A 13,823-nucleotide genomic window follows, 5' to 3' on the forward strand; every position below is an offset into this window, starting at 1 on the left:
TTGCGGCGTAAGCCCCCCGTGTTATCCAGATTGCAAACTGACTGTCTAACAGATCTCGGGTTGTGAAAATTGATGGTATCATCCCTGAATATAAAATTGTAACTATTTGGGTACTGCAGAGATCAGGGTTGGTCCCTCTCCTGCTTGGCATTTATTTTACAAACATGCAGTCCTTTGTCCCAAAAGTGTGACTGACCAAGTTTGCTGTTGACTAAAACTGGTGTAACTGCTCATCCACTGATAAAAATGGCTACAGTAAGGGCTGGATTATGCACACGTCTGGTGAACTCAGAATGGTCTTAGTTTAGATGGAAAAAAAAAGTGCAGCAGTGTTTGGTAAAAAAAGCTGTTCCTGCCTAATGCATTTTAAATGGTACTTCTCTTCAGATATGGCCATAAGAGACCTGTCTACTTGTATGGACAGTTCTCTCTGATTTGATCTTCATGTTCCCCCATAACCAGGAAACCCTTCCATCTGTCCCAGGTAATTTCTAACTAAATATATCCCAAGATCCAAAGTTACTTTTCCACGGTATCCTTCCCTTATCAGACTCCTCATTAAATATAGTGCCCCTTTAGTATGTATAAATCAAAGCATATTGCTGATCATACTCCATAACCTGCGGACTACTTCAAGGTGATCTGTGTCTTGCTTTTCAAAACATTTATAGACCAAGTCTGTTTGTTCTTCTCTTTCTTTACAAAACTAGTGTCTTTAAAAATGCTTTACACTAGGGATCTAAACGAATACCAACAAATAAGAATCACTGGAGAGATTTGTTCCTAACTCAACATATTCCTATCCTATGAATTAAGTTACCACTACAGGTTAAACAGAGTACTACTTTAACCATAAGACTAGTCTTTGATTGGATGGTTATACATAAATTTATACCAGGCTTGTGATTAGCCCTTTTTAATTTGTAAGGTAAGCACTATTAAGTGTTTGAAAAGCAAGGTACAAATGTTTAAGTATGTCTTCTTAAAGGTGTATATGGCTAGGGGTCTTATGATATGGTGACCGCTCATCTAGTATTGTTCCCATGCTATTATCCAGGTGAACTGGTCACCCCAGATGTCCTTCAAGGATGCATCTGCAGTCCTTACAAATGGGTTGTCCTGTCGTCAGGCAGCCCCTCGGTCGGCCGGATTCCAAAGTCTGGGTCTGGCCTCGGCTGGTGTCGCACTTCACCCGACGTCATAGCTGCAGTTATTCGGGTATAAAGGCATCAGCCGACGCCATTTTCCTCAGTCTTTCTTGCCGCGTGGCGCCCGAAGCAGAAGCTGTTCGCAAGTGCCGGTCGGTCAGAACCAGGCTACCTCTGCTAAAAACCCCCTCCCCTCTGAAAGGGAATCAAGGTCCTTAGAGAGATGGGGTAAAAAAGTTTACACTTCTGCTACTCTTTCAGCTAGGGCCTTGAACTGTCAATTCCACATGATCCAGTGTCAAGAATTTATGCTAGATCAGTTAACTAAAAAACTGTCCTCAGATGAACCATTAGACAAAAAATATGTTCAGGAAATGGTACATAACATTCAGCAAGTCAGTAACCATTCCTTAAAATGCGGCTATGATGCACTGGAGGCTTCCTTTAGATCAGCCATGACTGGCACAGTTATCAGAAGGCATGCATGGTTAAAAGAGCAGGCCTTACCAGACCATGTTAAATCAAAACTACTAGATGTTCCCATGGACAAGATCAATTTGTTTGGCTCTCCTGCACAACAGGTGCTGAAGAAGATGGAAGAAAAGGCAAAATCTGTACAAACTGTGAAAGATTTCTTACAGGTCCAACCTCCAAGGTTTAGCAGGAATTGGCCCTCCAAGAATTGGTCCTTTCCAGACTCCTCCAGAGCTCAGAGAGGCAGGAATAGGCGTTCAAGAGGCATAAGTCAATCCAGGGGTGCCTACAGGGGACGCCAGTGGCAGGGTAACAACCAGTGAGGTGCAGCCACAGACACAGCCACCACCACTACTACAGGACAATCACAGTGACTTGGCTCTAGCACCGCCTACCAGGGAACAACTAGAAGCACCCTTGGGCGGAAAGCTAGCTTTATTTTCAGTAAACTGGCATTACATCACGAGAGACAAGTGGATTTTGCAGACAATAGACCAAGGTTACAGGTTTCACTTCCATACTCTACCAGGGAAGAGAGGAATGCCAAACCTACCTCCAAATCAAAAGGCAGAAGCTCTAAAACAAATAACTCAATTATTAAGAATGAGAGCTGTGGAAAAGGTACCATCTACAGAGCAAGGACAAGGATTTTACTCCAGACTCTTCCTGGTACCAAGAAAAGAAAGCAAATGGAGACCTATACTCGACCTGTCCGCTTTAAACACATTCCTCATTGTTCCAAAATTCAAAATGCTGACCTTACAGCAGCTTCTTCCCATGCTGGGCAAGGAGTCTTAGCTGGTAACTCTAGATCTCAAGGAGGCATACCTGCACGTCCCCATACGACCAAATTGCAGACGATACCTCAGATTTCTTGCAGGATCAGAGCATTATCAATTCTCAGCATTGCCCTTTGGCTTATCTGCTGCGCCCAGAGTGTTCACGAAATGCCTGGCATCAGTAATTGCTCATTGCAGGCTTCAGGGAATCCAAATCTACCCTTACCTGGACGACTGCCTGATACAAGCGGACAACAAAAGCAAGTTAGCAGAAGACTTGAAAAGAGTCATTTACCTACTACAAGCCCTGGGATACACAGACAATATAAAAAAGTCAAGGCTGATACCATCCCAAAGGATAACCTTTTTGGGTGCAGAGCTGGACACATCCAAACAAATGGCATTCCTAACAGTAGAAAAACAGGAACAACTCCCTCTCTACTTCTTGGCATTAACAAAGCAGAACCATCTAACAGCAAGAAAAGTCCTGCAAGCCTTGGGTTTCATGGCATCCTGCATAATATTGGTTCCACATGCCAGACTGCATATGAGAAAGTTACAGTGGTACCTAAGGAATTTATGGTCTCAGCACAGGCACAGCCTAGAAACCCAAATTCCTATAATTCCATGCCTGAAGCAAGAATTCCTATGGTGGGCTCAGGCCTGTCAATCAAACAAAGGATTGCCCTTCCACAACACTCAGCCAAGCCAAACCATCACAACGGACGCCTCAGACCTCGGTTGGGGCCCACATGCTGGACAAGTGCATACAAGGTTCATGGACTCCGGACCAACTGCTCCTGCACATAAATCAAAAGGAAATGCTGGCAGTAAAACTGGCAATTCAGACATTCAGACCATTTCTTCAACAAGGTCAACTGTTGATAAGGACGGACAACACCACAGTTATGTGGTACATCAACAAACAGGGAGGCACACATTCGTACCCTCTATGCCGGATGGCAATGGACCTCTGGAATGTGGCCCTGAGTTACAACATTCAGTTACAAGCAATTTTTGTACCAGGAAAGGAAAACATTATAGCGGACATACTAAGCAGAACAACCACGGATGCCCACGAATGGATGCTCCATCCGGACATCTTCAAAACCATTACAAGAAAATGGGGACTCCCACAGATAGACCTATTTGCATCCCCACACAACCACCAACTAAAGAAATTCTGCACAAGGACGTACCACCCACTTGCTTGGAAGGTGGACTCCCTATCTTTCAGTTGGAAAAGCCTGACAGCATATGCATTCCCACCACTTCCTTTGATGCACAAGGTGCTATTGAAAATCAAAGAGGACCGTCCAAGGATCATTCTGATAGCTCCAGACTGGCCAAGACAACATTGGTACCCATTACTGAGGAGCATGTCTCGGGAACAAATATGGCCCCTGCCCCTTGTTCTCTTGCTGTTAACACAGAACAACTTCAACACCCTGCATCCAAACCTGAAAACATTGCAGCTGACTGCCTGGAACATTGCATAAGAACAAAAAACCCAAATTTATCACAAAGGGTTAAAGACATTATCTTGGAGTCTCGCAGACCCTCAACAAGAAAAAATTATTCAGCAAAATGGAAAAGATATTCCATTTGGAGTACTGCAAAGGGAGAAAATGTGTCACTGGTAAACATAGCCAACATCCTGGAATACTTGGCAGAGCTCTTCCACAAAGGCCTGTCCTATTCTTCCATTAAGATTCATGCATCAGCCATTTCAGCAGAATACGACTTGGATCCTCCACTTTTCTCACATCCTCTGCTCAGGCAGTTTCTGAGAGGAATTAAAAACGTAAAACCACCTAGGAAGCCACCATTGCCAGCATGGGACTTGAACTTTGTGCTAGAAAAATTGACACTCCCTCCTTTCGAACCAGCAGCCACAGCAGAATTACAATACTTATCATGGAAAACTGCTTTCCTGCTGGCAATCACTTCAGCAAGAAGGGTATCTGAACTACAGGCATTAATGGCAGTACAGCCCTTCCTGATCTTCCATCAAGATAGTGTCCATGAGAACAAATCCTACTTTTATGCCTAAGGTGGTTTCCAGAGTATCTTTGAATCAGGCTATCCACCTACCTACATTCTTCCCCAACCCACAAAACAGGGGAGAAAGACTGTTACATACCTTGGATGTGCATAGACAATTACACTACTACCTGGACAGGACCAAGGGTAATAGAAAAACTGACCAGCTACTGGTAGCATATGCAACAGGAATGGAAGGAAAAGCAATTTCAAAACAGACAATCTCTAAGTGGATAGGAAATTGCATTAGATTTTGTTACTCCTACCATGGGAAGAAAGCTCCAGAAAACATCAGGCCTCACTCTACAAGGGCTACAGCCACTACCACAGCTTTTCTACGAGGAGTGGCTACCAAAGACATTTTAGAGGCTGCTACTTGGAGCTCTGTGCATACATTTGCCAAGCATTATAATTTACCTTTATACTCTAGATCCCGAGCAGGTTTTGCCACTGCTGTTTTGCAAGGGATCTTAACTACACCATAATTACCTTTCTCCTCCTCCCCCAGTTTGGCTATGGTATTCTACCCATTTGTAAGGACTGCAGATGCATCCTTGAAGGACATAGTACAGTTTTGTACCTACCATAAATGTAGATGTCCGATAGGAATGCATCTGCAGTCAGGATTACCCACCCTCCTTCCTCTCTGTGGTACTCCTAGGGTATTGCCCATCTTGTAGCTAGCTGGGGGAATCTATTATGGTGTATTTGTTTGTATATATGTACATACATGTTTATTTTTTGTTTGCTCTCTACTATTTGGAAACATTTGCATTTATCCAAATTTAGCCTTCCTAGAGGGCACCTGGCATCTGGGGCAAGAAACACTGAGGAAAATGGCGTCGGCTGATGCCTTTATACCCGAATAACTGCAGCTATGACGTCGGGTGAAGTGCGACACCAGCCGAGGCCAGACCCAGACTTTGGAATCCGGCCGACCGAGGGGCTGCCTGATGACAGGACAACCCATTTGTAAGGACTGCAGATGCATTCCTATCGGACATCTACATTTATGGTAGGTACAAAACTGTACTTTCTGAATGGAAGCATTGGCATTAAGCTTGCATTAAAAGCAAGACAATCCAGGATGTAATCATGTTGCACCATTTTATCCAGTGACCAATTCACCTGGATATAAAAATGTTCTTTTGTCCTTTGAACATTTAACTCGATAAAGCAGTTTTTTGTGAAAGCTCATTGGTTTTAACATATTAAAGTTTATTTTCTGTGGTACTTTGAGTCTGTTTCTGTTTAACAGTTAGTATTAGTTAATGGTGGTGGTGTATGAAAGGAAAGGGGCATGGCTAACTCATTGCCCTTGGTTCTCTGTTTGGTTCTTGGCTAGTATGCCTTCTGTGTAGGGTCTTCACATGCTTCATGTGACCATGTGGACTTTCATCAGATGCTTCAGTTTCCACTCGCATCCAAAAGATTTGTTGTAGGTAAATTGTTGATTTTTCAGCTTGTTGTGTGTGTGCATTTGTGTGCACAGATGTCATACAATATGCTGGGACCCTATCTGGGATACATCTCCTTGCCTTTTGACCTCTGTACTTTTGGATAGACTTTGGTTTCCAGGAACCTTGAGTTGTATTAATTCGGTAATAAGAGAATGAACAAATGATTAAATATAGAATAATATATGCACAGCATATTTAGCAAGCTGTTGCACATCCTTGGTGTTTTAAAGGTGATGTACAAATTTTGAAGGAGTGCTGAAATGCAAAGTCTAGGACATAGAACATAGGTAAGTACTAGGCTAGCTGCTCTTGTGGACCACTTTAAGCCTAGACAATTTCCCTCAGTGAGAGTCAGACCTTGCATATCTTGTTTGCAAGGTAAACACTTTAACCAGTATACCAATTCCCAATCAAAGGGTTTGTTTCAGTATTTAACATTGTGGTAGGGTAAAATATCAAGATCTCCCTTTGTAGGACTGTCTGCAGTGGTTGATAGTGGGGATGTTCTTTATGTTTCACTTTTGCAGTCTTGACTTGTGGGATTTCCTGCCATAAATCTCCCTCCTCCTCAGGCTGGCGGATGTTCTATCCTACATCAGTATGCTTGAATATATAGGAAGCCAGCCGATGCAGTGATATAATTCTTTCTTGCTGTCAGAGCCTGAAGCAATATTTCAGTGCGTCAGTCTGTCTGCACCAGACAGAAGTCATCTGAAAGCAAAGTATCCTATTTGGGAACACTTTTTTCTTGCTTTAACCCATGTCAGAAAAGATTATCAGTTGTCTCCACTGTGGTAAGCAAATCCCATACCAAGACTAACATCCACTGTGTGTCACCTGTCTAGACCCTGATCACAATGTTCCTAATTGTTGTTTCTGTGTCTGTTTCAGCTCTAGGACTATCAGAAGTAGGGCCAAGATCTTAGCTAGACATCTTAGTCTCCCATCTACTTCACATCATCCGATTGCAAACACCGGTCTTCCTGAGGTTGAGCTCCCTAAGTGTAGGAAGGATAGGGAAAAAAGACCTAAGCTTAGGGACTTGGATGACAGTCTTTGTCCATTTACTAGTCCCCCATGCTCGTTATTGCTGAGGAAGATGAGGCACTTTTGCAACCTCCTTCTGGAATTGAGGTGGCAGCATAGTCCTCTGTCGAGACCTGTCTGGCATCCAACATGGCGTCAGGTCCCTCAACGTCTGCACAGGCCTTGATATTTAGCTCGTTGGTCGGGTCCGAGGTCATTCAGCAGACTTTTTAAGGAGACGTCCCTTTGTGGCGTCAGTCTGCATCGGCTCATTCTTCCAGAGAGACTGGCATCAGGATTGCAGACATACCTAGACCCAAGGTAAGAGCTACCTCTAAGAAGGGTACTACCTCAGGCTCTGTGCCTAGGCAAACTGTCTCCTGTGCACTGGGATGTCAGCAAGATCTGGTGAGGTTAGCTGAAGACCTTATTTCTATAGTCAGAGCTAGGCAACCTCTTTTGAAGCCTTCCCCAGGGAAAAGGAAGAGGGATCCTACCCCTGAAGTTTTCTCTGAGCCTCCTGACTCTGAGGATTCTGACCAGGAGGAGTCTGTCCTTGAGGAGGGACCCTTACTTTCACCTTCTGAAGATTCAGATGCTGAAGAGAATCTGGCTTCAGTTTCGCCTCCTTAAGACATCACTTTTGGGGAAAACTCTCCATACCATGAAGGAACAGTTCCAGTGGGAGGCCTGGGAATGCCTACAGTCTGAAAAAGGAGTTAGGGAGTTCCTTGACCTGCCAGAACACAAACCTTTGGCTATTCTTCCAGTGTTGGAGGTTGTAGAGGATGTTTTTATAGATTCTTCTTTAAATCCAGATTCTCTTCCTCCTGCCCCTCAAAAGCCAGACAGGGTTTACAAGGTGTTGGACTCCCATAAGTACCTCTTCAAGAATTTTTTTTCTCTTCTACAGGTTGTCACTCCAGGACCCAAAAGAGCAAGGGCCAGCTCTTCAAAAAATCTTTTACCTGCTGACAAAGAAAGCCGGACTCTTGATAGGTTTGGTAAAAAAGTTTACACTTCTGCCCCTAACTGCCAGTTTCATATGATCAAATACCAACAATTTTAGATCAAATGTAGCAAAAGATATCTTCCTCACAGGACAAGAACCTTTCCAAGGAGTTATTGGACCTTTGCCATTCTAGCTCTCAAGTGGCTAGACATTCTTTACACTGCGGCTATGATACTATGGAATCCTTCAGTCGAGCTGCAGCCTCTGGTTCTGTCATTAGAAGGCATGCTTGGCTTAGGGAGTAAACCCTCCCGGACCATGTCAAGTCCAACCTTCTGGATGCACCCTGGACATGGACTTCCTCTTTGGGCCAACAGCTGAGTCTTTGTTCAAAAAGATGGAAGATAAAGCAAATTCTATGCAGACTGTAAAAACTTCCTCCAAGTTCAGCCTCCTAGGTATAGTTGTAATTTTCCCACTAAACACTGGTCCTTTGCCTCTCAGTTAAAAAGCAGACAGAGGAAACCATGGAGGGAAAAATCTCAAAGGTAGCACCAATCGCAAAGGCCTAGGCAGTGGTCTTCAGAGACCCCCAGACAACAGAGTTCTAGGCCACTGGGTCCTGGCAAAGATCAGCAATGACTCGTCCTTCCTCTCCCCTTGCCCCCCCCCACCCTCTCCCACAACAGTAGGAGAATGCTATCCCATGTTCAAAGAAAATTGGTTCCTCATCACTTCAGACAAATGAGTTCTGAATATTATTTAAAATGGTTACAGGCTGACTTTCAAAGAGCTATTAAAATACTTAGGTTACCCAGATATTCTACAGAATCAAAGTGCAGAGGCCCTTTCTCAAATTCTTAGTTTGTGCTTACAAGGCTCAGTGGAGCCAGTCCCAGAACTGCAGAAAAGGAAAGGGGTTCTACTCCAGGCTATTTCTGGTCTCCAGAAAGGAAGGCCATTTGCACCCTATTCTAGACCTGTCCACCCTCGATCAGTCCCTGCTGGTACCAAAATTCAAAATGTTGACTGTTCAAAAACTTCTACCCATGATAGCTCCTCAGGCTTTAATGGTCACCCTGGATCCAAAAGATGCTTACTTGTACATTCCTATAGCAGAATCATGCCGAAGCTTTGTATGTTTCAGAGCAGGTACCAGTCACTTTCAATTCTCTGCCCTGCCCTTTGGCTTGTCAACTGCTCCCAGGGTTTTCACAAAGTGCTTACTGCTGTGATCACCTTCTGCAGAACAAGAGGGGTCCAGATTTATCCTTAGCTAGACAACTGCCTTATTCAAGCCACTAGTCTGTCAAAGTTCCTCAATGATCTGGCCTTTACTCAGCACCTCCTCACCTCCTTGGGATTCCCCATAAATTATGCAAATCCATCAAAGAACCATACACTAGGATAGTTTTCCTGGGGGCTTTTCTGGATTCTTCCCTTCAAAAGGCCTTTAGGCCTTTCTCCATCCGGAAAAGGTCTCCTGTCTGGCTCAGTACTTCCAAAACATTATGCAGAGATAATCTCTCTCATCCAGGGAATTCCTCAAAACATTAGGCTGCATATGAGGAAACTCCAGTGGTACCTCAAGAATGTGTGGTGCCAGCACTCACAATCCCTGATGACTGAAATTCAGCTGATCCCTTGTTTCAAGGAGGAATTTGCATGGGAACACAAGTTTGTGCCCAGAACCTGGGTCTCTTCTTCAGGTTCACCCCTCAGGGACAAACAATAACCACAGATGCTTCAGAGACAGCTGGGGGGCTCATTCCCAACACCTTCAATCCCAAGGCAAGTGGGGTAATTCAGGTCAGAGACAAGCACTTGAACTGGAAAGAACTTATGACAGTTCAAAAGGGCATAGTAGCTTTCAAACAGTATTGGAAACCAGGGGTCCTGTTAGTCAAAATAGACATCACCACAGTCAAGTGGTACATAAACAAGGAGGCACTCACTCTTACCTTCTATGTTGACTAACTATGCAGATCTTGGAGACAACTCACTCTCTGGGGTTCCACCTCATGGCACAATACCTTCCAGGTGTTCAAAACACTCTGATTACCTCAGCATGAACTTGAATCCCACGAATGGCATGTGCCTCGGGAAACATTTCTCAGCATAGTCCAGAAATGGGGAACCTCAGAGATTTAGACATCGCTGCCACCAAAGAAAATTTACAACTAAAAAGATTCTGTTTCAGGAGCACCCCTCAACCTGGAAGACAGATGCTTTCTCCTTCATTTGGACCCTTTTCCTTTATGTAGTCCTCTTTGCTTCTTCTTCCTTGGGCCCTCCTAAAAATCGGGGAAGAAAGACCAAGAGTCATTCCAATGCTGCCATGTTTAACCAACAAAAAACTGTGGCAGTTACCTCAGAGTGGCCTTCTGACTCAGGACAAGGGAAGGTTTGTACTTCCCAATCTGCAGAGTCTCAGACTCTCAGCCTGGATACAGCATCCAACAATCGAGCCTGTCCTAAGCAAACAAGTTCAAGGCATTCCCTAAGAGGCCAGAAGGTCTAGTACTAGGAAATTATACTCAGCCAATTGGAAAAGATTCTCCATCTGGTGCCAGCAGCAAGGTCTCAATCCTAATTCAGCCAAGATCTCTACCATTTTAGATTACCTGGCTACCTTATTTGACAGAGGCCTATCCTTTTCTTCCATCAAAATTCATGCTTCTGCCATTTCAGCCCACATCCCTACTCTTCCTCCTCCTCTCTCTCCACACCTCCTGCTGAAACAATTCCTTAGGGAGTGACCCACATCAGACCTCTCAGGAGACAACCCATACCTCCATGGGACCTCAGTTTTGTTTTGGAAAAAATGACCTACTCCCCTTTGAACCGGCAACTTCTGCTGACCTAAAAATGTTTAACATGGAAGACTGCCTTTTTGCTGGCTATCACCTTAGCTTGGAGGGTCTCTGAGCTGCAGGCTGTCATGGCATTGGAACCTTTTCTCATATTCCACCCAGACAGAGTATCCCTCAGGAATAACCCATCATTTATGCCCAGTGTGGTCACTGATGCATCCTTGTATCAAGCCATACACCTGGCCATCTTCCCCAATCTTCAGAACCAAGGGGAAAGAATCCTTCATTCCTTGGATGTGCATAGGCAACTCCACTACTATCTTGACAAAATTAAATGTTTCAGAAAATCAGACCAATTCTTTGTGGTCCTTTGCCACTTGCAATGAAGGGAAGCCAGTTTCCAAATGGACTATTTCCAAGTGGATCTCTCACTGTATTTCCTTTTATTACAGCCGTCATGGTAAAAAGCCACCTGAACCTGTCAAACGTCATTATACTAGCTACCTCTGCTGCCTTCCTGGAAGGAGTCCCTACCAAAGACATTATGGAAACTGCTATCTGGTCATCTGTGCATACCTTTACCAAACACTACCACTTATCAGCCTTTTCCAGATCTAGAGCAGGATTCACCACTGCCATCCTGTAGGGCATTCTCTTCTTTCCATAATCTTCCTTCCACCCTCATCTCCGCTTTGGGAATCATCCCACAAGTCAGGACTGAAACAGTGAAACATGAATATAGTACAGTTGTGTGCACTTACCATAAATGTAGAAGCTCGAGTGCATTCACTGTTGCAGTCTTTCCCTCCCTCCTTCCCCCATTGCTTACAATTGTAGTCTGCTCCTATCTCCTTCCTAAGCCAGTTGACCCACTTGGGTGTACCTCTGCCTGGCCTAGTTTCTGTTTTAGACCCTTGCTTTTATTGTTCATCCTGGAGCTTCTACCTTCTAGATGGTCGAGAAAAAACTATATTGTGGTGTCAGCTGGCTCCCAATATACCCAAGTGTCCTGACATCAGATAGGATGTACGCCAGCCTGAGGGAGGAGGGAGATTTTTGCTCTGTTAGTTGGGTCAGCCAAGGGCTTTCAAGACAGGAAATCCCACAAGTCAGGACTGCAACAGTGAATACACTCCTAAATCTACATTTATGGTAAGTGTACACAACTGTACTTTCTTTCTGACAGCCAGGAGATTCAGTGCAAATTTCTCAAAGATCTCTAGCTAAAATGCTCCGTGTACATGCAGTCCCACCAGCACATCCTGCTTCTTTCTTGATGCTTATACTGTCTGAAGAGATGTCTTAACTTGTTTTGTAAGAAAGTTTCCAAATACAGTGTCAGAAAATCATAGCACGCCGTATATGCAACATACCAGTTAATATCCAGATCACTGTTGCAGTATTCTTCATCTAAGGGATCTCCTGCCAAGTATAGCCTACTGTCCAGCCTGTATACCAAAGCCTTCAACTCTTACAGGTGCCATACATTACATGTATGTGGTCCATGCAAGATATAGGGCATAAAGGTGATATACGGATGCAAACACAGAACTTCTTTGCTGCCTATCAAAAATGTCGTTATTGTATGTCTGTCTAAATGCCCTCCTGCTGTGCTGGTTACCAAGCCCTGTTGGGTAAGTGCCCCATTGGGGTTTCTTCTCTTTTTTGTTCTTGTTTGGTATTGTGTTCATGTCATCCAGAAAGGGAAGATGTCAGTATGGGAGGCAGATTCCCCATAAAGACCATCACGACCAGTGTCTTTTTTTGCTTGGGTGCTTCCCACGATAATGCGCAGTGCTCTATCTGCCAGGCATTTGTGCCTAAGACCCTACATAGTCACCTCTCCTCCTTGTCTGTATTTCTTGAGAACCAACAGCTGTTGTCTTAGCTATGGCAGAATCCTCCAATCTTGAGGGTCATCCATCTGCCAAGAAGGCCAAAAAGTTTGGCCTGATCTAGTTGCTGACCAGCCTACACCCAGATGTCTCTCTAGAAGCAGGTGAAAGTCCTGAAGTCCACCCAGTACTTGTTTTGGTTTCCTGTGCTGCATCCGTTTTGGAGGCTGGTGTGGATCCAAATTCTTGCACGTCTTCTGAGTCATTACCAGTCTGCTCCTGATGTTGATGTTGATAATAGCTGTGGGACTGAGGGGGATTACTCGATTTTAGTGAGGGAGGAAATTCCTACTACCATTATTGAGGTCCGGTAATGGTCTTGACCCTCCAAGGTTTTTTTTTTTTTTTTTTTTTTTTTTTTTTGCTGGATGTCCTGCAGAAAAAGAAACTAAAGACAAAAAACATACTCCCCTGTTAAAGATCCCTAGCGTTAATGGCAGGATTTCAGTCAAGGCTTATTTAATGCTTTGATGGTCTTGAAGCCTCCTCAAGGGGTCTCTTTTCCTGTTCTCCCTTGGTCTTCCACTCCTGTTAAGAGGCCATGGGAATTGGAGCCCTCAGAAGAGGATTTGGATACTGGGGAAGAATCCCTGGCCTGTGTGTTTTTGGAGGAAGAGGATTCTTTAAGTCCAGACTCCCACTTGAAAGAGCTGGCCTTTGGGGATACCATTGCCTGCATGATGGAATATTGTAAGTGGGACTGTTCCCAGGTCTATGTTATTCAAAAGAGGTACTGTGAACTCCTACAGATAGTTTGCCAAACCATCAGCTGTCCCTCCTGTTTTGGCTGCCTTTTGGATACTTTTTCTGCAGCCTCTATAGCTCCTGACTCACAGCCTCTTCAAAAAAGCCTGATGGGTTCTATAAGGTGCCTGAGGAGTGTAAGTTTCTTTATAAGTCCCCTTTTGCTGATCTTTCAGTGGTATCAGTTTCATCAGACAAACTCTAAATTGTTGCCATACACTAAGCTGCTTCCATCTGATAAGGAAAATAGGGTAATGGAAAGTTGGAAAGAAGGTTTTTACTGCTCCCACCTTGTCCTTTAGGGCTTTATCTACCAGACCCATATGACTAGGTATGTTTTGGCCCTCCTTTCCCAGGTGTATAAGGTAGTATCTGTCCTGCCTGATTCTGAAGGGAAGGCTTCTGCCTTTTCCTTTTTAGGGTCCACTTCTCAAATTGCCCATCACTCAATAAAATGCGGCTATGATGCAGTCTATGTCTGTTCCAGGG

Source organism: Protopterus annectens, chromosome 3.part0 (assembly GCF_019279795.1).
Source record: "Protopterus annectens isolate FY-2018-M chromosome 3.part0, PAN1.0, whole genome shotgun sequence".
NCBI lineage: Eukaryota > Metazoa > Chordata > Ceratodontiformes > Protopteridae > Protopterus > Protopterus annectens.